Source organism: Neovison vison, chromosome 9, assembly GCF_020171115.1.
Source record: "Neovison vison isolate M4711 chromosome 9, ASM_NN_V1, whole genome shotgun sequence".
NCBI classification, from domain to species: Eukaryota; Metazoa; Chordata; class Mammalia; order Carnivora; family Mustelidae; genus Neogale; species Neogale vison.
Window position 1 is genome coordinate 49,479,621 of NC_058099.1, and position 25,018 is coordinate 49,504,638.

Consider the following 25,018-nt stretch of genomic DNA (forward strand, 5'->3'; position numbering starts at 1 on the left):
AGCCTACTTCCTCCTCTCTCTCTGCCTGCCTCTCTACCTACTTGTGATCTCTGTCTGCAAATAAATGGGTAAAATCTTTAAAAATAATAATAAAATCAGGAATACTACATAAGTAATGTGTCCTTGGTGCATCATATCAGAAGCCATGTCTGAATAGCAGTTTGACTTATCATTAATGATATTAATTTTGAGTATTTGGTTGAAGTGGTGGCTACATTTTCTTCCTTTTCTTTTTCTTTCTTTTTTTTTTTTTTTTTTTAAGAGGGTTGGGAAGAGCAGAGAAAGAATCTTAAGGAGGCTCTGACATGGGCTGATCCCACAACCCTGAGAACATCACCTGAGCCGAAGAAGTCAAGAGTCAAATGCTTAACCAACAAAGCCACCCAGGTGCCCTGATAACATTTTATTCTTTTGTAATTATTGCTATGTCTAGGAAAAGGCCTTGAGATTATGTTAAGTAATCTTGTACTCAGCAGCCTTCTGCGCAGAGATTTTAGGATCCACTGGTAACTCTTGATTAAAACTGAAAGCTTTAATCATTGTAAAATGGTTTTTGATCATTCCTTCTGTGTTTATTCGTTGGCATTCTATTGTGAAGAAACTTCTTTCCCTCCCCTTCATTCATTTATTTTATAAATATCAGTGTATACTCAAGGCTTAAAAAAATCAATGTGTTAAAATTTACTATTGTCATTGATTTTGATGCTAAAATTATTTCTCGTCTGGCCAAAGAAAGCAAAAGGAAGAAATGAAGATAGAAGAAAAAGAAATAAAAGAGGAAGAAGTAAAAATGTCCTTATTTGCAGACATGACTGTCTATGTAGATAATCCAACTAAATATCAAATAAATGACAACTAAATACAATGAGTGATCCTAGAATGTATATGGAAACAGAAAAACAAAAAGTTGCTATAAAAAATAGTATTGGAGAAATTTCAGTGTAGGCTATAAATTAGTTTAGTAACAAAGCTAATTTTCCTAATGTGATCATTAGATTGTATAAGAGAATGCCCTTGTTCTTAGGAAATACATACTTATTAACTTATTCTCAGATGGTTTAATCTAAAAATAGTATGACGCACAAGGTGGGGGGCTGACTGGCTCAATCAGTAGAGCATGCAACTCTTGATCTTGGGGTTGCTGAGTTCAAGCCCCACATTGTGCATAAAGCTTACTTTAAAAAATAAAAACAGAATACTACTATGCACAGAGCGAGTGTGTTAATGTGATAAAATGTTCATAACGGGTAAATGAAGTGAAAGGTGAAACACAAGGTGAAAGCTAAATGAAAGGCTCATTACAATATTCTTCGAATCATTCTTCAAAGTTGGACTCAACTTTCCTGAATTTTTTTCAAAATAAAAGTGGTTTGTTTGTTTGTTTTGTTTTGAGAAGGAGAGAGAGAGAGAAGCAGGGGGAGCAGAAGAGAATTAAGCAGGCTCCACGCCCAGCAGAGACACCTATGCAGGGCTTAATCTCACAACCCTGAAATCATGACCTGAGCTGAAATCAAGAGTCAACTGAGCCACCCAGGTACCCCCAAATTAAAAGGCTTTTTATTTATTTATTATTTTTTTTAAAAGATTTTATTTATTTATTTGACAGAGAGAGATCACAAGTAGACAGAGAGGCAGGCAGAGAGGGAGGGAGGGAAGCAAGCTCCCCGCTGAGCAGGGAGCCCGATGCGGGCCTTGATCCCAGGACCCTGAGATCATGATCTGAGCCGAAGGCAGCCGCTTAACCCACTGAGCCACCCAGGCGCCCTAAAAGGCTTTTTATTTTTATTTTTTTTTAAGATTTATTTTATTTATTTGACAGAGAGAAATCACAAGTAGATGGAGAGGCAGGCAGAGAGTGAGAGAGGGAAGCAGGCTCCCTGCTGAGCAGAGAGCCCGATGCAGGACGGATCCCAGGACCCTGAGATCATGACCTGAGCCGAAGGCAGTGGCTTAACTCACTGAGCCACCCAGGCGCCCTAAAAGGCTTTTTAAAAAGAAGTTCATGTCCTCCGAGATTTCAACAAAAGTATAGGGGAAGGGGCACGTGGGAGGCTCAGTGGGCTAAGCCTCTGCCTTTGGTTCAGGTAATGATCTGAGGAGCCTGGGATGGAGTGCCACATCAGGTGCTCTGCTCAGTAGGGAGTCCCCTTCTCCTTCTCCCTCTGCCAGCCACTCCCCCTGCTTCTGCTCAATGAAATAAATAAATAAAACCTTAAAAAAAAAAAAAAGTACAGGGGAAAATGAAGGAAAGTGGAAAAGCTAAGAAAATAATGGAGTACCATAACACTGGTTGAAACTCAAGACATAGGCAGGAAAACATAATTGCCAATCTGAATATTCCCTATTTTAACTAAACTCTATAAAATTGGAAAAGTAGAACACAAAACCTGCTAAAATATCTCATACATATATACATACACATTATATACACATATACACATATGTAAATATAGAGACACAGAGAGATGCAAGACAAATATCTAATAAATTTAAAATTTTCACCCATGGACTTTTTCCTTCTTTTCCTTAAAAGCTGAATTATCATTCCTAAACTTTATTCACTGAGCATAAAGGAAATGTGGGGTAAATTCACACCTCCCAAGTTTCTAAAACTGTACTATCTGGCAAGCTCACCAATTCATATACAGCCCAGAACCAGCCATGAAGATCAAAAATAGATACCACAAAGCAGCAAAACATATATCCTTGATGCATTTCAGTCTCTCATTCACAGTCTATTTAGTGTTAGTTTACAAAAAATTCTATTGTTTATTTGCCTACTAAATACATAGTGGAAATTGGAGCAAATTAAAAGTAAGAGAGGGGTGCCTGGGTGGCTCAGTGGGTTAAGCCACTGCCTTCGGCTCAGGTCATGATCTCAGAGTCCTGAGATCAAGCCCCGCACCGGGTTCTCTGCTCAGCAGGGAGCCTGTTTCCCCCTCTCTCTTCTGCCTGCCTCTCTGCCTATTTGTGATCTCTCTCTCTCTCTCTCTGTCAGATAAATAAAATCTTAAAAAAAAAAAAAAGAAAAAGAAAAATCATCATTTAAGAAAAAAAGAAAGAGAGGTAAAGATGCTATCAGATCAAAAACTTAAACTGTTGGGGCACCTGGATGGCTAAATTAGTTAAGCATCTGACTTTGATCTCAGTTCAGGTCTTGATATTATCAGGGTTGTGGGTTCAAACCCCTTACTGGGCTCCACACTCAGGCATACTTTAAAAAAAAAAGCAGCTGTCTAGGAATAAAACACAAAGTGGCGTGGGGGCACCAGGGTAGCTCAGTCCATTAAGCATCTGTCTTCGGCTGAAATCATGAGTCCTGGGCTAAGCCCCACATCAGGCTCTCTGCTCAGTGGGTAGCCTGCTTCTCCCTCTCCCTCTGCCTGCTGCTCTACCTACTGGTGTGCGCGCATGCTCGCTTTCTCTCTCTCTCTCTCTCCTTCCCCCTCTCTGTTAAATAAATAAATAAAATCTTTTAAAACACACACACACACAAGGTGATCTAAGGACTAGGTCTAGATAACTAGATCCCTAACTATAGAGAGTAAAGGGTCCACACACCTCAAATAAACCTAATGCTAAACCTCAAATAAAGCAGTAATCTTTAAAAAATGCTCTACATCAAGCTCTATTACAAAGCTGTCATCATCAAGACAGCATGGTACTGGCACAAAAACAGACACATAGATCACTGGAGCAGAAGAGAGAGCCCAGAAACAGACCCTCAACTCTATGGTCAATTTATCTTCAACAAAGCAGGAAAGAATGTCCAATGGAAACAAGACAGTCTCTTCAACAAATAGTTTCGGGAAAATTGGACAGCCAAATGCAGAAGAATTAAACTGGACCATTTTCTTACACCATACACAAAAACAGACTCAAAATGGATGAAAGACCTAAATGTGAGACAGGGATCCAGCAAAATACTTGAGGAGAACACTGGCTGTAACCTCTCCCACCTCAGCTGCAGCAACTTCTTCCTAGAAACATCGCCAAAGGCAAGGGGGACTTCATCAAGATAAAAAGCTTTTGCATAGCAAAGGAAACAGTCAACAAAACCAAAAGACAAGCACCAGAAGATACTTGCAAATGACCTATCAGATAAAGGGCTAGTCTCCAAAATCTATAAAGATCAAACTCAATGCCCAAAGGACAAATAATCCAATCAAGAAATGCGCAGAGGACTTGAACAGACATTTCTGCAAAGACCTCCAGATGGCCAAGAGACACATGAAAAAGTGCTCAATGTCTCTCAGCATCAGGAAAATACCAATCAAAAACCACAGTGAGGGCGCCTGGGTGGCTCAGTGGGTTAAGCCGCTGCCTTGGCTCAGGTCATGATCTCAGGGTCCTGGGATCGAGTCCCGAATCGGGCTCTCTGCTCAGCAGGGAGCCTGCTTCCTCCTCTCTCTCTCTCTGCCTGCCTCTCTGCCTATTTGTGATCTCTGTCTGTCAAATAAATAAATAAAATCTTTAAAAAAAAAAAAAAACCACAGTGAGATACCACCTCACACCAGTCAGAATGGCTAAAATTAACAAGTCAGGAAAGGACAGATGTAGGTGAGGATGCAGATAGAGGGGAGCCCTCCTCACTGCTGGGGGGAATGCAAGTTGGTGCAGCTACTCTGGAAAACAGCATGGAGCTTCCTACTGAGTACCTACCTTAAAGATAAAAAGGTAGTGATCCAAAGGGGCACCTGGACCCAATGTTTATAGGAACAATGTCCACAATAGCCAAACTATGCAAAGAGCCCAGATGCCCACTGATGGATGAATGGATAAAGAAGCAGGGATACACACACACACACACACACACACACGCGTGCCCACATATTACAAAGCCATCAAAAAAATGAAATCTTCCTATTTGCAACAATGTGAATGGAACTAGGCAGTATTATGCTTAGTGAAATTAAGTCAATCAGAGAAAGACAACTGTGTCATCTCACTGATATGTGGAATTTAAGAAACAAGGCAGAGGATGGTAGGGGAAAAGAGGAAAATCTGAAACAAGACGGCGAAATAAGAGAGGGAGACAAGCCCTAAGAAACTCTTAACCACAGGCAACAAACTGAGGGTTGCTGGAGGGGAGTGGGTACCGGACACCTGGGGAGTATGTGTTGTAATGACCACTGGGTATTATATAAGGCTTATGAATCACAGACCTGTACCCTTGAAACAAATACTATATTAATTGAATTTAAATCTTAAAAAAAAAAGATAAAAGAAAAATGCTCTACAGAATAAAATTTAGAACTGTGTCCTCTACTTATTACAGAAAGGTTAACTTACTGAAAAATTCTTTTCTCATCTTTCTCATATACTAATATATAATCCTATAAAATCCAACCTTTGTTTTGTGGCATTAGCCAATTTTCAAGCTGGTATCACCCACAGTTAATTATAACAGCTCTAAATATTTTCTGATTTGAGAGAGAAACCTCCTCCTCACACACACACACACCCCTTTTTTAAAGATTTTTCCAAACTTATTCATCCAAGCTTATTAAGCTTCAGTGGAGGCTGGGAGGGTGAGACGGGGAGGCTGAGATCTTTTTAGAATTGCTCAAAATACAGTTTATTATTCATGGAGAGTGACCATCTTTACAATATTAAGTTCCTTACTCAAAAGCATGGTATGATTCTCCATTTTATTCAGGTCTTTTTTTAAAAAAGCTTTTAAGCAGAGTATCATAATCTTTTTCATCCAGGTCTTGTGTGGATTATTCCTAAGTATTTTATAGTTTCATGGCTAACAGGAAAGAGCTCTTATGTTTGCTAATCAATCACTGCTAGTTTATTAATAACCTATGACAGGGCCTCAGACATTGTTCTAAATGCTGGGAATTAAAGTGATGAAAACACCAAATGCCCTGTCTTTACGGACCTCACATCATAGTTGGGAGATAATCAGTAAACAAGTATAAACTTACAAATAAATAATTTCAGAAAATGTTAAGTACTATGAAGAAAAATAAGACAGAGGGAAAGAAAGTGATTACACAAGGGCTTGTTTTTACAGTGCATCAGGGAAGACCTCTTTGCAAAACTAAGAGTACGGAAAGGAAAGAGATTAAATGGTCTTCTTAATAGTCAAAGTGGAAGAGCAAATGAGTAGGTAATGCTGGGGACACAAATTATACTTGTGGCCATAAATTTATTATTATTTTTTAAAAGATTTTATTTATTTATTTGACAGAGAGAAAGCGATCACAAGTAGACAGACCAGCAGACAAAGAGAGAGGGGGAAGCAGCCTCCCTGCTGAGCAGAGAGCCTGATGCAGGGCTGGATCCCAGGCCCCTGAGATCATGACCTGGGCTGAAGGCAGAGGCTTAACCCATTGAGCCACCCAGGCGCCCCTGTGGCCATAAATTTAAAGTGAGGCTCTCCAGAACTCTTGTTTGTTTCCTCCAGCGACACTCAGCTGCTCAGGTTCAAAGTAGTTGAGTTGGCAAAGTAATGAAGTAATCAGAACTGAAGTTTTGCCTCAATTACAGTTTTTCTTAAAAGACTGTACTTATTAGGTGCCTGGGTGGCTCAGGTCATGATCTTGAGGTCCTGGGATGGAGCCCTGCATCAGGCTCCCTGCTCAGCCGGGAGTCTGCCCTCTCCCTCTCTCTCTGTCTCCCCAGTCATGCTCTCTTTCTCAAATAAATAAATAAAATATTAGAGAAAGAGAGCACATGAGCAGGGAGAACATCAAAGGGGAGAGGGAGAGAAAGAGAATCCCAAGCAGACTGCAGAGTCCATGCTGAGCGCTGAGCCTATGAAAGGCCAGATCCCACAACCTCAAGATCATAACCTGAGCTGAAATCAAGACCAACTGAGCCACCCAGGCACCCCTTGGCTCAGTTACCTTGAAAGAGAGGAACAAGGGAATTGGTAACTTGATCCTACAACGTGGTACAGAACACTCCTAGGCATTAAAAATTTTATTCACTGATTCAATGTAACTGGGAAAACAAAGAAATTACTATACGTGGGAAATGACAGACAGTGGTCGAAAGACAGTGGAATGACAGACACCACAAAGTGGTGTGGCTAATGGCCTGGATCTCAATGGAATCTAGAGAATATCAGAATAGGGTACCAGAGTATGTAAGCTGGCAAAAGAGGAGATGGAAGTCAGACACTTAAAATACTTTCAGTTACAGATTATGGTGCTAAAATCTAGGGTAATGACTCCCCCACTCTAACTGCACAATGGAATCAACTGGAACACTTTAAAAAATACATATCAAACCAATAAAATAAGAATTTGGGGTGGCTTTTTTTAAAAAGATTTCATTTATTTGACAGAGAGATAAAGAAAGAGCACAAGTAGGGGGAACAGGAGAGGGAGAAGCAGACTCCTGCTGAGCAGGGGGCCCAATGTGGGCCCAATCCCAGCACCCTGGATCACAACCTGAGCCGAAGGCAACTGAGCCACCCAGGCACCCCGAGGTGGCATATTACCATAAATATTTTTAAGCTGCTCAGTAACGGTAATGTACATCCAGAATTGAGAACCAATAGTCTTGGGTGTGATCATGAAAGTAGTTAGCTGAAGGGGCTGGAAAAGAAACAAGCTGTGGATTTCTGAAATTCTATCTTCTATTATTCCCAATATAAGAAAAAGCATGAGCTGTGTTCAAAGCATTTTACACAAATTAACTCATTTTACACTCATAACCACCCAATTAAGTAGAACTAGTATTATCCTGTTTTTGATGATGAAGCAGAATGGAAGAGCATACAGCTGCACTGAATTAAGAGTTCTAGGTTGCTGGAGCACCTGAATGGCTCAGGTGGTGATCTTGAAGTCCTGGGATCAAGCCCGGCATCGGGCTCCCCTCCCCTTCCCTCTGCCTCACCCCTCCACCTGTTCTTCCTCTCCCTCTTTCTCAAATAAATTAATTTTTTTTTTAAAAAGAGTCCTAGGTTATACATGACATAGTATAATATTATTTGAAGATAAATTGGGGCACCTGAGTGGCTCAGTGGGTTAAGCCTCTGCCTTTAGCTCAGGTCATGATCTCAGGGTCCTGGGATTGAGCCCCACATCAGGCTCTCTGCTCAGCGGGGAGCCTGCTTCCTCCTCTCTCTCTGCCTGCCTCTCTGCCTACTTGTGATCTCTGTCTGTCAAAAAAATAAATAAATAAACAAAATCTTAAAAAAAAAAAAGGAATGAAGTAAATAAATGATGTAGGAAAAATAAAAGGAATGAAGTACAACTAATATATGCCCTAACACAGATGAACTTAGAAAGTACTATGCTATTAATGATATTGTATCAGTAATAATCAGGGAAATGTAAATCAAAAGCACAATGAGATATTACCTTATACCTGTTAGAATGGCAATTACCAAAAATAAACAAGTGTTGGGAGAGGATGTGGAAAAAAGAACACTCATCCACTGTCAATGGGATTATGAAATGGTGTAGCCATTACGGAATACAGCAAGGAGGTTCCTCAAAATAAAAAATAAAATAATAAAAATAATAATAAATAAATAAATGAATAAATAATTTTTAAAGAATAAAAAACAAATATCATTATGATCCAGCTATTCCACTTCTGGATATTTATCCAAAGGAAAAAAACACTAATTTACAAAGATATATTCACCCCTATGTTCACTGGAGCATTATTCACAATAGTCAAGATACGGCAACAACTTAAGTGTCTGTCCACTGCTGAATGAATGACTAAAGACTTGTGTGTTTGCACATACACACGTGCACTGAAATATTACTCAGCCATAAAAAGAAGGAGATCTTGCATTTGTGACAACATGGATGGACCTTGAGGGTATATGCTAAGTAAGTCAGAAAGAGAAAGACAGATGCTATATATGACTCTACTTATAACAAAAGAAAACAAAACACAGATACAGAGATCTGTAGTTACCAAACGGGAAGGGGATTCGTAATCGGTGAAATGGGTGAAGAGGGTCAACTGCACATGGTAACAGATGATAACTAGACTATGCTTTGTTTTTGTTTTTGTTTTTGTTTAAGATTGTATTCATTTATTTGAGAGAGAGAGCCTGAGCTAGAGAGCACAAGCAGAGGGGAGCATAGAGGGAGAGGGAGAAGCAGGCTCCCCACTGAGCAGGGAGTCTGACAGGGGCTCAATCCCAAGACCCTGAGATCATGACCCAAGCTGAAGGAAGCCACTCAACCAAATGAGCCACCCAGGTGCCCCTAGACTACTCTTTGTAATGCATACAAAAATCAAATTACTATGTTCTACACCTGAAACTAGTATGTTTTTACCAATTTTGCCTCAATTAAAAAAAAAAGTCACACAGCACATAATTTCATCTATAGGAAATATCCACACTAGGCAAATCCATAGAAAAGCAGACTAGTGGTTGCCAGGGGCTGGGGAGTGGCAAGGACATAGAGAGTGGCTACTTAAAGGAAAAGGAGTTTCCTTTTGGGGTGATAAAAACATTCTAGAACTAGATAGTGGTTGACAGCTGTATAACACTGTCAATGTACTAAATGCCACAGAATTGTGCATTTTAAAATTATTAAAATGGTGACTTTTTTTCATTGTTTTTTTTTTTAAGATTTTATTTATTGATTTGACAGAGAGATCACAAGCAGGCAGAGAGGCAGGCAGAGAGAGAGAGAGGAAAGCAGATTCCCTGCTGAGCAGAGAGCCTGATATGGAGCTCAATCCCAGGACCCTGGGATCATAACCTGAGCCGAAGGCAGAGGCTTTAACCCACTGAGCCACCCAGGCGCCCCTCATTGTCTTTTTTTAAACTGAAGTATAGTTGACACACAATGTTACATTATTTTCGGGTGTACAACATGGTGATTCCACAAGTCTATATATTAGCTTATGCTCACCACAAGTGTAACGATTATCTGTCACCATACAGTGTTATTATAATACCACTGACTACATTCCTATGCTTTGTACCTTTCACCCCATGATTTATACATTCCATGACTGGTAGCCTGTACCTCTCATTCCCCTTCATCTATTTTGCCCATCCCACGTTTAAAATGGTGAATTTTATGTGAATTTTGCCACAATTAAAAAAAAAGGAATGAATTACTTATACAACATGAATGAACCTCAAAAACCTTATCCTAAATGAAAACTAGTTGCAGAAGATCACTTACTGTATGATTCCATTTCTATGAAATGTCCAGAACAGGCAAATCTATAGGGACAGAAAATGGATGAGTGGTTGCCTAGGGCTGCAGTGGGGAAGCAGGGTATGACAGTGACTCCTAAAGGACACAAGGTTTCTTTCTGGGGTGAAAATGTTCTAAATGAGATTACACTGATGGCTAGAAAACCCTGTAAATATACTAAGAACCACTGAATTGTACCCTTTTAACGGATGAATTTCATGATGTTTAAGTTAGATCTCAATAAAACTGATTTTTTTTTAAGATTTCATTTATTTACTTGACAGAGAAAGAGAGAGAGAGAGAGGGAACACAAGCAGGAGAGGGAAGCAGGCTTCCCGCTGAGCAGGGAACCCCATGCGGGACTTGATCCCAGAACCCTGGGACCATGACCTGAGCCAAAGGCAGATGCTTAATGACTGAGCCACCCAGGCACCCTGATTTTTTTTATTTCAGGTGGTCTAAAGACTCTTATTAAAAGACAGAACTTATCAGACTAGATTTTTAAAAAAAAAAGAGTCAACATCTAAGAAATATGTTTTAAATACAAAGACACAAAAGTGTTAAAAGTTAAAGGATGACTAACCTTTCACAAAGAGCAAAGGCAATTCAATGGAGAAAGTAGTCTTTCAACCAAAAGACTACTACTAGAAGAAAATTCTATCTCCATAAAAAAAAAAATTAGATTGAGATCTTACACCTTCTACAAAAAGTAATTTAAAATTGATCATATACCTAAATATAAAATGCAACATTACAAAGAACCAGAAGAAAATGTAGGAGAAAATCTACGTGATCTTGAGTTTGGTGATGAACCATAATCCCTGAAATAAAAAATAAGGCAGGCTCTATTAAAAACTCCTGTTCCGTGGAAGACACTGTGAAAAGAATGAAAAGACAAACTACAGAGTGTGAGAAAATACTTGCAAAACACATATCTGATAAAGTACAGGTATACTTAATATAAAGAAAACTCAACAGCAAGAAAACCCAACGAGCAAAAAACAAATAGAGGAAAGATCTGAACACATACCTCAACAAAGATGATAAACTACACATAACAAATGTGTGTATGAAAAAACGCTCAGCGTCATTAGAGAAATCCAAATTGAAGAGACACCAATATATACCTGTAAGAATGGCTAAAACTTAAAGAAACTTAAGAAAGAAAACTTAAAGAAACTTAAAGAAAACCTAACAATACCAAATGCTGATGAGGATCTAGAACAGGAAATTCATTGCTGATGGGTATACAAGATGGAACAGACACGAGAAAACAGTGTGACAGTTTCTTACAAAGTTGCATATATTTTTACTATATGATCCAGCAATCATGTTCCCAGGTACTTATCCAAATTCATCTGAAAACTTCTGTCTATGCAAAACCTACATGCAATATTTATAGCAGCTGTATTCATAATTACCAAAAACTGGAGGCAAGGAAGATGTCAATTGAGGTGAGTGGATAACAAACTGAGACACATTCCTACAATGGATGATTCAGTGATAAAAAGCAATGAGCCGGGGCGCCTGGGTGGCTCAGTGGGTCAAGCCTCTGCCTTCAGCTCAGGTCCTGACTAAGCCCCATATCGGGCTCTCTGCTCAGCAGGGAGCCTGCTTCCTCCTCTCTCTATCTGCCTGCCTCTCTGCCTACTTGTAATCTCTGTCAAATAAATAAAGTCTTTAAAAAAAAATGAGCAGGTATGTTAATAAAAATTATTTTTTAAAGATTTTATTTATTTATTTATTTGACAGAGAGAGAGATAGAGAGAGAGATCACAAGTAGGCCGAGAGGCAAGCAGAGATGGGGAGTGGGAAGCAGGCTCCCTGAGGAGCAGAGAGCCCTGCTCGATCCCAGGACTCTGGGATCATGACCCGAGCTGAAGGCAGAGGCTTACCCACTGAGCCACCCAAGTGCCCCAATAAAAATAATTTTAAAAAAAGCAAAGGAAAAAAATGAGTGGAGTCTTTAAAACTAAAGGCAAAAGGAACTGCCAAAAGGCACTCTAGTTGATAAACTTGTTTCCCACAGGAGTAGGACTTAATGATTCTGATACTGCTATAAATGTGTACTGGAACTGAACAATTACATAAATACATAATACACAGTGGAGCCAGGTTTCTCACTGTCAAAGCTGGAATCTACAGATAAATAAGAGGAGAAAACTATGATGATCCATTAGTAATGGATTAGAAACTCAGTGTAGGGGCGCCTGGGTGACTCAGTGGATTACAGCCTCTGCCTTCGGCTCAGGTCATGGTCTCAGGGTCCTGGGATCGAGCCCCGCTTCGGGCTCTCATGGTCATGGTCATGGGCTTCCTCCTCTCTCTCTGTCTGCCTCTCTGCCTACTTGTGATCTCTGTCTGTCAAATAAATAAATAAATCTTAAAAAAAAAAAAAAAGAAAAGAAACTCAGTATAAACTCATATTTAGGGGCGCCTGGGTGGCTGAGTCATTAAATCTGCCTTCAGCTCAGTCCTGGAATCAAGCCCCACATGGGGCTCCCTGCTCAGTGGGAAGCCTGCTTCTCCTTCTCCCACTGCTCCTGCTTGTGTTCCCTCTCTCGCTGTGTCTCTCTCTGTCAAATAAATAAATAAAGTCTTTTTAAAAATAAATAAATAAACTCATATTTAGCTTAATATAAATACAGATGTGACAAACAGAAAGACTTATAAATATATGTATAGGATGGATTAATAAACACAAAGTATATTTCCTTGCTCAATCAGCTGAGAAGGCCTAGAAGCAGTGACACCCCAATAGCAATCAGCACACCTAGCACCCCAAGATCTTGGTTTATAACACTCTTCTCCAATCAAAAGAACCAATACATCTTGAAGAAGTGGCTAATTCTAGGACTGGAACAGAAAATATACAAAATGAGCCTGGAGTACTTTTTAGTGCCAGAAAGTAAGTGCTCCAAAAATAAACACCGAGAGTATAAACCCACACTGAGAGTATATGTCAAAGGAGCACAGGAGCCAGAGCTCCTAATCGCCAAAAACAATACCTAGAACAATTTGAGCAAATAAAGTAAATAAAGTAGTACTGCATTATAACCCAAAGTACAAAATAAATATTCATTAAGTCCATACTGATATAAATTAACAACATGAATAAAGTAACACATTAAGGCAAAAAGGCAATCTCCCTTGCAAAGAATTTCAAATAACTTATGCAGATACTCTTCTCTCAAGGAATGTTATTCCCTAATCCTTACATGTAAAATGTATTTAGTGACTTTCTTCCAAAGAGCACGGAAGGGAAAGAGATAAGAGGGGACTAATTTTACAGCAGACAAACATGACAAATGCTACTTTGGCTAGGTACTCAAGATCAACATCAAAATCATAAACCATGTTGATAGTAGGCATTCTTAATATGCAACGGAAATGGGACTTGGCCTCTGTGACCTACTTTCCTCACAAAAACTCATAACCCCTCTCTAAGCCTAAGAAATACATCAGAGAAATTCCACTAGAGGAATATCCTAAAAATGCCTGACCAGTACTCCTCTAAACTGTCATGGTCATGAAGAACAAGGAATGTCTAAGAAAATGTTATACTCAAAAGTAGCCTAAGGAAACATGACAAATCAGTGTTAATGGTGTGTCTGGATAAGATCCCAGAACAGAAAAAGTACATTAGGTAAAAATGAAGGAAACCCAAATAAACTATAGAATTTCATTAATAATAATGCATTAACATTAGTTCATTAATTTTAATAAATGTACCATACTAATCAGTAAGATTTTAATAATAGGAGAAACTGGGTCTAGGTATAGAGAACTCTCTGTACAACTTCTCAACTTTTCTGTAAATCTAAAACTGTTCTAAAAAATAAAGTCTAGTGGTGTCTGGTGGCTCAATTGGTTAAGTTATCTGCCTTCAGCCCAGGTCATTATCTCAGGGTCCTGGGATCAAGACCTGCACTGGGCTCCCTGCTCAGTAGAGAGTCTGTTTTTCCCTCTGTCTCTGCTCCTTCCCCCTGTTCATGCTCGCTCACGCTCTCTCTCAAATTAAAAATCTTAAAAATAAATAAAGTCTACTTTCTAAAAAAGTAAACATATGCAAAAACATTTAACATGTAAAAAAGTGTAAGTGGCCATATTTTTTTTAAGATTTATTTATTTATGTGAGGAAGGGGGAGAGCACAAGCACAAGGGGCAAAGCAAGAGGGAGAGAAAATCTCAAGCAGACTTTGCATAGAGCATGGAGCCTGATGCAGGGCTCGATCTCATGACCCAAAATCACAACCTGAGCAGAAATCAAGGATTGGTTGCTTAACTGACTCTGCCACCCATGTTATCCCTGAGTGGCCATATTAACAACAGACAGGGGCGCCTGGGTGGCTCAGTGTGTTCAAGCCTCTGCCTTCAGCTCAGGTCATGATCGGGGGATCAAGCCCCGCATCAGGCTCTCTGCTGAGCAGAGAGCCTGCTTCCCTTCCTCTCTCTTTGCCTGCCTCTCTGCTTAATTGTGATCTCTGTCTGTCAAATAAATAAGTAAAATCTTTAGAAAACAAACAAACAAAACAACAGGTCAAGAAGGACTTCAGAACAGGGATAAACAGAAATATCTCATAATAAAGTTCATTCATCAAGCCTAACTATTCTGAAAGTATATATATCTAACAAGAGCATCAAAGTACATGGAGCACAAACTGATAGATCAGGGGACTTTGGGGGGTTTAATATCTTAAGTTTTTATTTAAATTTCAGTTACTTAAAATATAGTGTAATATTAGTTTCAGGAGCAGAATTTAGTGATTCATCACTTACAAATAACACCCAGTGCTCATCATAGCAAGTGCCCGCCTTAATACCTATTACCTATTAGCCCATCCTTCTTCCCATCTCCCCTTCAGTTTGTTTCCTATAGTAAGAGTCTCTCAGGGTTTGCCTCTTCCTTTCCTTTTTCTTCCTTTCCCCAATGTTCACCTGTTTTGTTTCTTAAATCCCACATAAGTGAAATCACACAGTATTTGCCTTTCTCTGACTGACTTATTTCTCTTATCAAAATACTCTCTAGCTCCATCCATTTCATTGCGAATGGCAAGATTTCATTCTTTTTTTTTTTAGATTTCATTCTTTTTTGATGGCTGAGTAATATTCCAAATATTCCATCTTATGTATGTATATGGATGTGTGGGTGCACATACAGACACGCGCGCGTGCACACACACACACGACCTCTTCTTTACCCATTCATCAATCAATGGACATTTGGTTTTTTTCCGTAATTTGTCTATTATTGATAATGCTGCTATAAACATCAGGGTCCATGTACACCTTCAAATCACTATCCTTGTATACTCTGAATAAACACCCAGTAGTGCAGTTGCTGGATCATAGGGTAGCTCTATTTTTAACTTTTTGAGGAACCTCTATACTGTTTTCCAGAGTGGCTGCACATTTTGCACTCCCACCAAAAGAGTAAGAGGGGTTCCCTTTCTCTGCATCCTTGCTGACATCTGTTGTTTCTTGTGTTAATTTTAGCTATTCCAACAGATGCGAGGTGGTACCTGACTGTAGTTTTGATTTGTATTTCCCTTATTATGAGCATCTTTTCATATGCAAACTGACAGAATTGTAAGGGGAAATAAACAAATCCACAAGTCCAACACTCCTCACTTAGTAATTCACAGAACAAGTATACAGAAAATCAGTAAGGATACATTAAATTTGAAGAACACCATCAACTTGATTTAATTGATATTTATAGAATACTCCACCTAACAACAGCAAAATACGTATTTTTTTCAAGTACACATAGAAAAAAATGAGATTTTAGCCCATAAATAAAGCCTCAATATATTTAAAAGAATACAAATCATACACAACATGTTCTCTTACCACAACTGAATTAAATTTGAAAACACTAACAGGAAGACATCTAAAATTCCACCATTTCCACAAATTCCAATTTAGAAATTAAACAATACTCATCCAAATAATCCATCAAAGAAAAAAAATCACAAGAGAAATTAGAAGATATTCTGAGCTGAATGAAAATAACAGAAATTAACTTGTGAAATGCAGCTAAAGTAATGTTTAGAAGAAAATTTATAGCTTTATCAAGTATATTAGAAAAAAGGAAGTTTTTTAAATCAGTGATCTAGGAGTTCACCTGAAGAAGACAGAAAAAGGGGGCACCCGGGTGGCTCAGTTGTTAAGCATCTGCCTTCAGCTCAGGTCATGATCCAGGGTCCTGGGATTGAGCCCTGCTTCAGGCTCCCTGCTCAGCAGGAAGCCTGCTTCTCCATCTCTCACTCCCCCTACTTGTGTTCCCTCTCTCACTGTCTCTCTGTCAAATAAATAAAATCTTTAAAAATAAAAAAAGAAAAAAAAAAGCAGCAGCTAGAAAAAGAAAGGCAAATTAAATGAAAAGTAGACAAAAAAATAAAAAGAGAAGAAATCTGTAAAATCGAAAATGGACAAGCAATAGTAATAAAAACTAATACCTCTAAATCAAGATAAAGAGGTGAAATTACCAATATGAGGAATGAAAGAGGGTATATTCATGAGGAATGAGGAATGAAAGAAGGTATATCGGTAAGTAACAAGGTAATGTTATAAATACTTTCATTCCAATAAATTCAATTTATCTGAAATGGACAAAATTTTTAAGACACAAATTACCAAAACTGACACAAAAAGAAACAGAAAATCTAAATAGCCCTGTATCTAAGGATTGCCAGCAACTGCCAGAAATAAGAAGAGGCAAGGAAGGAATCTTTCCTAGATTCTTAGATTTGGAGGGAGCAAGTCACTGCCAACTCCTTGATTTCAAACCTTCAGTTTCTAGAACCAAGATTAATTTACTGTGTTAAACCACATGGTTTGTGGTAATTTGTTTAAGCAGCACTGGGGAAACTACTACATATGTCCATAATATGTTGGAGGGCGTAGAGTAAAAAATATATTACATTTCATGACTTATTGTTGCCTCTTATGGTGGGGCTACTAAGAATTTTAAATTACATTATATTTCTAGGAAACAGCACTAATCTAGCTAGTCTTAAAAAAAAAAGGCACAGTCAGAAATGAAGAAGCAAAAATGGCTTTCTCTGAAGACATGATGTGTATTAAGAAAATCCTAAGGAGGGGCGCCTGGGTGGCTCCGTCCTTAAGCCTCTGCCTTCAGCTCAGATCATGATCCCAGTGTCCTCTCTCTGGTCAGCGGGAAGCCTGCTTCTCCCTCCCCCCACTCCCCCTGCTTGTGTTCCCTCTCTAGCTCTGTCTCACTCTGTCAAATAAATAAATAAAATATTTAAATAAATAAACAGAAAATCCTAAGGAATCTACATAAAAACTATTAGATATAAAAAGTGAATTTAGTAAGATAACAGAATACAAAACAGGATATGCAAGGGAATCAACTATATTTTTTACACTATCAACAAAAAACTGGGGAAAAGAGATTTAAAATACAGTATCACTGACAACCAAAAGCATCAAAAAATATGAACTACTTAAGGATAAATTGAACAAAATATATATGAGACCTACAAAAGGAGTATTACAAAAGTATTACAAAAAAACTAGAGACCTGAGTAAAGAGAGCGATATGCCATGTTAAAGTATCAGAAGACTCAAAGATGTCAACTGTCCTCATCAGGATTTTTGTAAAAACTGACAAGCACTGTCTGCAGTTTATACAAAAATGCTGAAGTTCTAAAATAACCAAAGCAATGTTGAAAAAAGACAATGTTGAAGGCCATATAATACCTTATCGTAAGCTTTGCTATATACAAATAGTAATTACAACCATATAGTACTGGTATAAAAATACAGACCAACGGAACAGAAAGAAACCAGAAACAGACCCACACTTAAAAAAAAATAAAAAGGAGGGGCGCCTGGGTGGCTCAGTGGGTTAAGCCGCTGCCTTCGGCTCAGGTCATGATCCCACGGTCCTGGGATCGAGTCCCGCATCGGGCTCTCTGCTAAGCGGAGAGCCTGCTTTCCTCTCTCTCTCTCTCTCTGCCTGCCTCTCTGCCTACTTGTGATCTCTGTCTGTCAAATAAATAAATAAATAATCTTTTAAAAAAAATAAATAAAAATAAAAAGGAGTCAGATCACATATAACCTCCTAACTGGTAAGGAAAACAAATCTGAAAGAAGGAAGGAAAGCAAATAAATTCTACAGAATAAAATAACTAGGTGGCCTGATAGGAACTATCTCCCTAACTAGACAGTATGATCAGGAAAGCCAGCTCAGAAAAACTAATATGTAAATGGAACAGTATATGCAAGGACTCTAAGAGAAAGAATATGAAAGTTGGCTGGTGTGACGGGTGCATACTGGACAAAAAGATAAGGATAAAGGCAAGCTTATAAGCCAGAGAAAAATGTTTGTATCACATAATAGTTCTCAAGTCTATTCATTTTTTTCCATCCCTACCACTGTTGTTCTCAATTCTCACCTGAATGCCTTCAAGATCTTCTGATGAACCTTCAACCTCACTCAAGCTGCTCTCCCATATCCATTCTTCACAACTGAGCCAAAGATATTTACAGACTAAAATAACCGTATGGTTTCCTGTTCCTCCCAGTGTATGGTCTTAATTTCTTATTTGACTTTTAAGACCCTTCAAGACATAGCCCTGCTTTCCCCTCCAGTTTAGTTCATACTTCCCTCCAACACTACGTGTGCACCTACACATTACTCCCATTTTAATTAAATTCACCATTTTCATTACTTTGTACCTTCTCATATCATTCTTTCTTTTGAGTTTTAAATCAAATGCCTCCTTCTATGTAAATTCACCACCTCTAATCCACACCAAAAATAGTTAGGGACTTCCCTCAGCTCCTGTAGAGAAGTTTCCTCTATTCTAGATTTGTCAAGTTGTACTTGTGATGCATATTTATAAAACTGTTTATCCTACTAGACTTTAATATTCAGACTGTATGTTATTCAACTTTTTATCCCAGCCAATAGCACAGTACCTATTTAATACATTCTTTTTTCCATAATTAAAGAGACTTATAACATTTATGCTTTTAGGATCTAAGCTTACCTAAATTAAGACATATAAACTGCATATACACAATAAAAAAAAAAAACAGATTCAAGGAATCCTTTAAAATATTTAAAAGACTTTTAAAATCCTATAAGATTACTCTTCTAGGGACGCCTGGGTGGCTCAGTTGGTTGGACGACTGCCTTCGGCTCAGGGCGTGATCCCGGAGTCCCGGGATCGAGTCCCACATCAGGCTCCCAGCTCCATGGGGAGTCTGCTTCGCTCTCTGACCTTCTCCTTGCTCATGCTCTCTCTCACTGTCTCTCTCTCTCAAATGAATGAATAAAAAAAAAAAAAAAAAAATCTTTAAAAAAAAAAAAAAGATTACTCTTCTATAAGTCTAAAAAGCATATAAATCTAGATTTGTAAATATTAGATCTGGCTGAAGTAAGTTACACTGAGAAACATTTATGCCCCACACTATTACTTTAAGAATTAAGAATTCCTATAAGAATATTTATAAGAATAAATACTCCTAAAACAATATTATTATATTTTTTATTAACATATAATGTATTGTTTGTTTCAGGGGCACAAGTCTGTGATTCATCAGTCGTACATAATTCATAGCACTCACCATAGTACATACCCTCCCAATGTCCATCACCCAGCCACCCCATCCCTCCCAATCCCTCCCTTCCAGTAACCCTCAGGTTGATTCCTGAGATTGAGTCTCTTATGGTTTGTCTCCCTCTCTGGTTTCATCCCATTTCATTTTTTCCTCTCCTTCCCCCATGATCCTCTGCCTTGTTTCTCAAATTGCACATATCAGCAAGATCATAAGATAATTGTCTTTCTCTAACATATTTCACTTAGCATAGTACCCTCTAGTATCACCTATTATATTTTAAAAGTAAAATTAATAAACATAGAAACATGTAGCAAGTTGGTAACAGGGACAGTTATGAATTTATATTATGATACCTACTCAATGAATTCAAGTCCTACAGGAGTATCTTCAGTTTTTATTCTTTAATTCTGTTCTCAAATATTTATTATAGGAGCCCTAATAATCCCCTGCAAATGATACAGTTCAAAGAATGTTTAATTTTTCAAGTTTAAAAACTAATTTGGGGGACGCCTGGGTGGCGCAGTTGGTTGGACGACTGCCTTCGGCTCAGGGTGTGATCCTGGAGTCCCGGGATCGAGTCCCACATCAGGCTCCCAGCTCCATGGGGAGTCTGCTTCGCTCTCTGACCTTCTCCTCGCTCATGCTCTCTCTCACTGTCTCTCTCAAATAAATAAATAAAATCTTTAAAAAAAAAAAAAACTAATTTGGTTTGGACCATCATATTAGCAAAATGATTTCATTATCACATCATTTTAAGAGTAATAAAGTGGAACTACTAAAATGTTAAAAGACAAAGAAATAGTTGAAATCCACTATGAAACAGTAAAACTTTGGACTGTTACAAAGCCATAAAATAACACTAATAATCAGCACCAAGAAAACATGTTATGTTTAAAAACACAACTACGTGGGCACCTAAATGACTCAGTCAGTTAAGGGGCAGGCTTTGGATTTCAGCTTAGGGCATGATCTCCAAGTCCTGAGATAAAGCACCCAGACAATGGGCTCTGGAGGGAGTCTGCTTGAGATTCTCTCCCTCAGCCCTCCACATGCATATGTTCTCTCCCTCTAAAAATAAATCCTCTTTTTATTTTTTTTTTTAAAGATTTTGTTTATTTATTTGCCAGAGACAGAGGGAGAGAGAGCGAGCGAGCACAGGCAGACAAAGAGGCAGGCAGAGGGAGAAGCAGGCTCCCTGCCGAGCAAGGAGCCCGATGTGGGACTCAATCCTCTTCTTAAAAAACACAGTTATAGGGGTGTCTGGGTGGCTCAGTCGGTTAGGCGACTGCCTTCAGCTCAGGTCATGATCCCAGGGTCCTGGGATCAAGCCCCACATTGGGCTCCCCGCTCCGCGGACATTCTGCTTCTCACTCTCTCTACTTGTGCTATCTCTGAAAAATTAGTAAACACACACACACACACACACATAAATAAATAAATAAATAAATAGTCAATCCAGTCTTGAATCTCTGGGTTCCTGCTTAGCAGGGAGTCTGCTTCTCCCTCACCCTTTTCCCCTGCCCTGCCTCCGTGCTCATGCACGTGCTCTATCTCAAATAAGTAGTCTTTAAAAATAAAAAAAGACAATTGTATGATTATTAACTACAGAATTATATACAAGCATGGACAGTATTAGTACCTTATACTAATTAGTATATAATACAAGTAGAATAAAAATACAGAAAACTGTAAGATAGGTAAGAAACTTTTTTCCTTTTGAATTTCCTTTAATCATGTTATATTCTCTTCCAATAAAAAGTTTTGTTTTGTTTAAGATTTTATTTATTCATTTGAGAGACAGAGACAGAGAGAGCACGGGGAGAGGCTGAGGAGAGGGAGAAGCAGGCTTCCCAGCGAGCAGGGAGCCCAATAATGCTCAACTCCATCCCAGGACCTGGAGATTATGGAGCCAAAGGCAGATGCCTAAACATCTGAGCCACCCAGGCGCCCCCACCCCAGCAAAAAGTTTTCAAGTAGCACATTAAGATCTACTACACTGTGCTCGCTTCAGCAGCACATATATTAAGATCTACTACACTGACTGGTATCTATTATAGTAGAAAAAAAATTAAAGTTTATAAACTACCTAATTTCTTCTCCAAAAATACTGTTTTAAATTTAAAATAGTAAATGTATCTGATTTTGGAATTTCCTACAATCTGATGCTAACCCTATAACTTTACACCCACTGTATCAGGTACAACTATCCCCAACTTTTAAGCCTTACAAAGCAATCTCCAATCCCAACAAGGCATCCCATTTACTAAAAGCCTGTCAAACCGACAGTTTGAAAGAGAAGATAAAACTCTAGGCAGTAGCTGACATAAGATAAAATTTTAATTGTTGTATTAGGGAAGCTTATTTGCCATTAATATCTAAGTTTCAGCATGCGTATTAGAAATTGAAATGCTAACAGAAATTCCCTTCTGCAAATCCAAAAGACCAAATGAGACAACCTGCCTCTGACTCAGCAGCTTTCTTTTTCTTTACAACCTGTTCTTAAGTTGCAAGCATAAGACTAATGTTCAAACTGAGCAGCAAAGCCAATGCAAAATCAGTAACTGTCTTGGCAGGAAACTCAAAGAAAATATGACATGTTTCAGTCCTAAATGGAAGATATATAAAGAGCAAAGGTGCCTCCTTTATGTATCTTTATCATGCAAAATTCCCTGTGCATAGCTACAAATTAGCTTTTACTGAAGATACTTAACATGTTTCTTTATTATAGAGAGCACCTCAACCTTCCAAGTCTGCCACCATGAATTGTCACAGCCTACACACCACTGCAGTTCCTTATAATTTAAAACATTTGCGTTTTAAGAACAGCCTCCACACACCAGCTCTACTGCCAATTTCTTTAGCGGAAAACTCCAAGTTTATACTACAAAATACTATGATTACTCTTAACAACAGGATGCATTCATTTACAAATTATACAAGAGTAAATTACTCCAATATACAACTTCAACATTTCTAACATCATTGCTTCTCTATTATCCAAATTAACAAGTCTAAAACTGTAGTGCACTAAGTGAGGCAATATGTATGGACAAAGTCAACTAGCAACATGACCGGTTCACTAAAATCGGTAATACAAAAGATCAACTATTTAGCAAAATGGCAACAGGAGAGACCAATGTAGTGCAAAGTGTGGACTGAGCTTGCCATTAGAAGGAAAAATTAGTCAAATCAAGCCTACTCTACGAGGCAAATCTCCCTCACGAATACATACCTCAATTCATTTCTGAGATCCCAGTTTCACAGCAAGACAGTTTACCAACTTTTTAACAGTAATACAAAGAACAAGGCAGAAAATAAAATATAAGGTGGGTTTTTTGGGGGTTTTTTTGGTTTTTTTGTTTTTTGTTTTTTAGTGGTTAAAACTGAACAAGAACTGAGAAGCATTCTTTAACGTTCATAGAGAAGTTTTCCTTTTGACACCGATCTTGCTCTTACGTGTACACAGAACATCATAAACTGTGCTCTTCATTTCGGACAGCTTAATATACACGCTCACCTCAAATCAAGTATTCATTAAAAACGTGGCGCCTTAGCGCTAATATTCTTCCCTGTCTTCCCATACCCTTCAGCTTCTAAACCGGAAGACCGGAAAGGAAGATCCACTCCTACCGCAAATTGGGGTCTAGGGGAAAAGACTTAACACGAGTCTGCACGCGATTAAGCAGTCTCCGTAAATCAAATTCCCAGATAACAATGCTTGACAATCTTAGGCAAAAGCACACAGACAGCGGAGGGTTCGTTACTAGAGATGACACTTAACCCTCACCATTTGCACAAGTAACTTCGGTAACTGGCCTAAATTTTCCCGTGTGAAGCAAACACATAAAGGGATGGGACGAGGGTACTCTAAAAAACTGAGTCATTCCTTATTTGTTCTGAGGCGACGGAAGGGAAAAAGGTGCATGAAGCAGCGAAAGAAAAAAAGACAGGATAGCATCCTCAGTGCAAGAAAGTTACAGTCCTCTACACAAGTCAGCATAGAGGCTCACTAGCTGGTTTTATTTGCGTAATGAAACCAGCCTTCCGAAAAGTCATCCCCCACAAGGAAGCCCTGAGGATCAGCCGCGGTAAGGCAGAGGAGGACATGCCCTCAAGTCACCTGCGACACCTGCCCGGGCCCCCAGATCTCCCCGCTTCGCGGTCTCTGGACCCTACTCGCCAGACCCCAGCCCTCGCTCTCCACCCACTCTAACCCAATCCCCGCCCCCTCCCCGCCCAGCCCCCTCCCACCCGGTAGTGGCCCAGGAGGTCCCCAGGGCCCAGACCCTCTCGCGCGTCCTGGCAAGTGGTTCTCAGCGGCTAGGACGGGCGGCGCGGGGAGGCCTGTCCCGGCGCGGCCTCTCCCGGATCATCACTCCCCGCAGGCTCTGGGGACTCCCCGCCCCCGGAAACCGCGGAGAAACTAGGCCGGGAACGCCAGCCGCGGCCACTTTCCGCCTCCTCGCGGCCCCCCGCAGGCGAGCCATCGGAACTTAGCCCTCCGACTTGCTACCTGCCCCGCGCCCTCGCAGCCAAGGAGCGCGGGCCCGGCGGAGGCGCGGCGCAGGGTTCCTGCGCGAAAGGCCCTCCACCGTAGACTCACCTGCAGCCTGCTCCACCTTCAGTGCCACCCGGACACAGCCCCTTCCTGGGGCATGAAAGCGCCGGCTTCGCGGCCTGCGCGCCCTCGGCACAGCCGGGCGGGGGACTTGCTCCCGCGGCCGCCGCCGCCGCCGCCGCCACGGCCCGATCTGCGCCTGCGCTGCCTCACGGGCTCGGTCTCGAGGGGCGCCGCATGCAGCGATAACGGCCGGGAGCGCGAGCCCTCGCGGGCGCCTCTGCTCTCCCGAGTCCGGCGGTGCGGGTGGAGGGTCGCCTAGGAGCTGCCTGCTGCACCACCGCTCCGACAGCTGACGGCCATGTTTCTGTTCCCTTTTCTTTTTTTCTCCCCCTCCTTCCGCCCCTTTCCACAGAACAGCACTTTCCTTTTCCCCCTCCCTCTCCCTTTCCTACTGCGGGGGCGGGTGGAAAAGGACGTGGGGGAGGGGGAGGGAGAGGGAGGTCGCGGGGGCGGGGCACAGCTGGAACCACGCCCCCAGGGATGTGCCCCGCCCCCAGGGAGGGCCGTGCCCGCGCGGCCGCTCTTTCCCTCCCCCCACCTCCCGCGGCGACCACCGTGGGGCGCGAGGTCCCCGCCCTACTCAGTTGGAGCCCCTCTTCCGCGTCCGCTCCTCCGGCCACCGGCTGAAACCAAGCTGGGAGGAAAAAGCCCTGAGCGCTGC

The 25,018-nt window shown here is 40.2% G+C and overlaps 1 protein-coding gene across 3 annotated transcripts in view; it reads right to left on the bottom strand.

Annotated features, from left to right (window-relative positions):
* Positions 1 to 24,687, bottom strand: part of DENND4C (DENN domain containing 4C) — a 137,868-nt gene extending 113,181 nt beyond the window's left edge. For all 3 annotated transcript variants that reach the window (XM_044265601.1, XM_044265600.1, XM_044265599.1), the window contains exon 1: positions 24,340 to 24,687. The gene's annotated coding sequence lies outside the window, so the exon portion shown is untranslated. The remainder of the gene's footprint in view (positions 1 to 24,339) is intronic.
* Between the last annotated feature and the right edge of the window lie 331 nt (positions 24,688 to 25,018).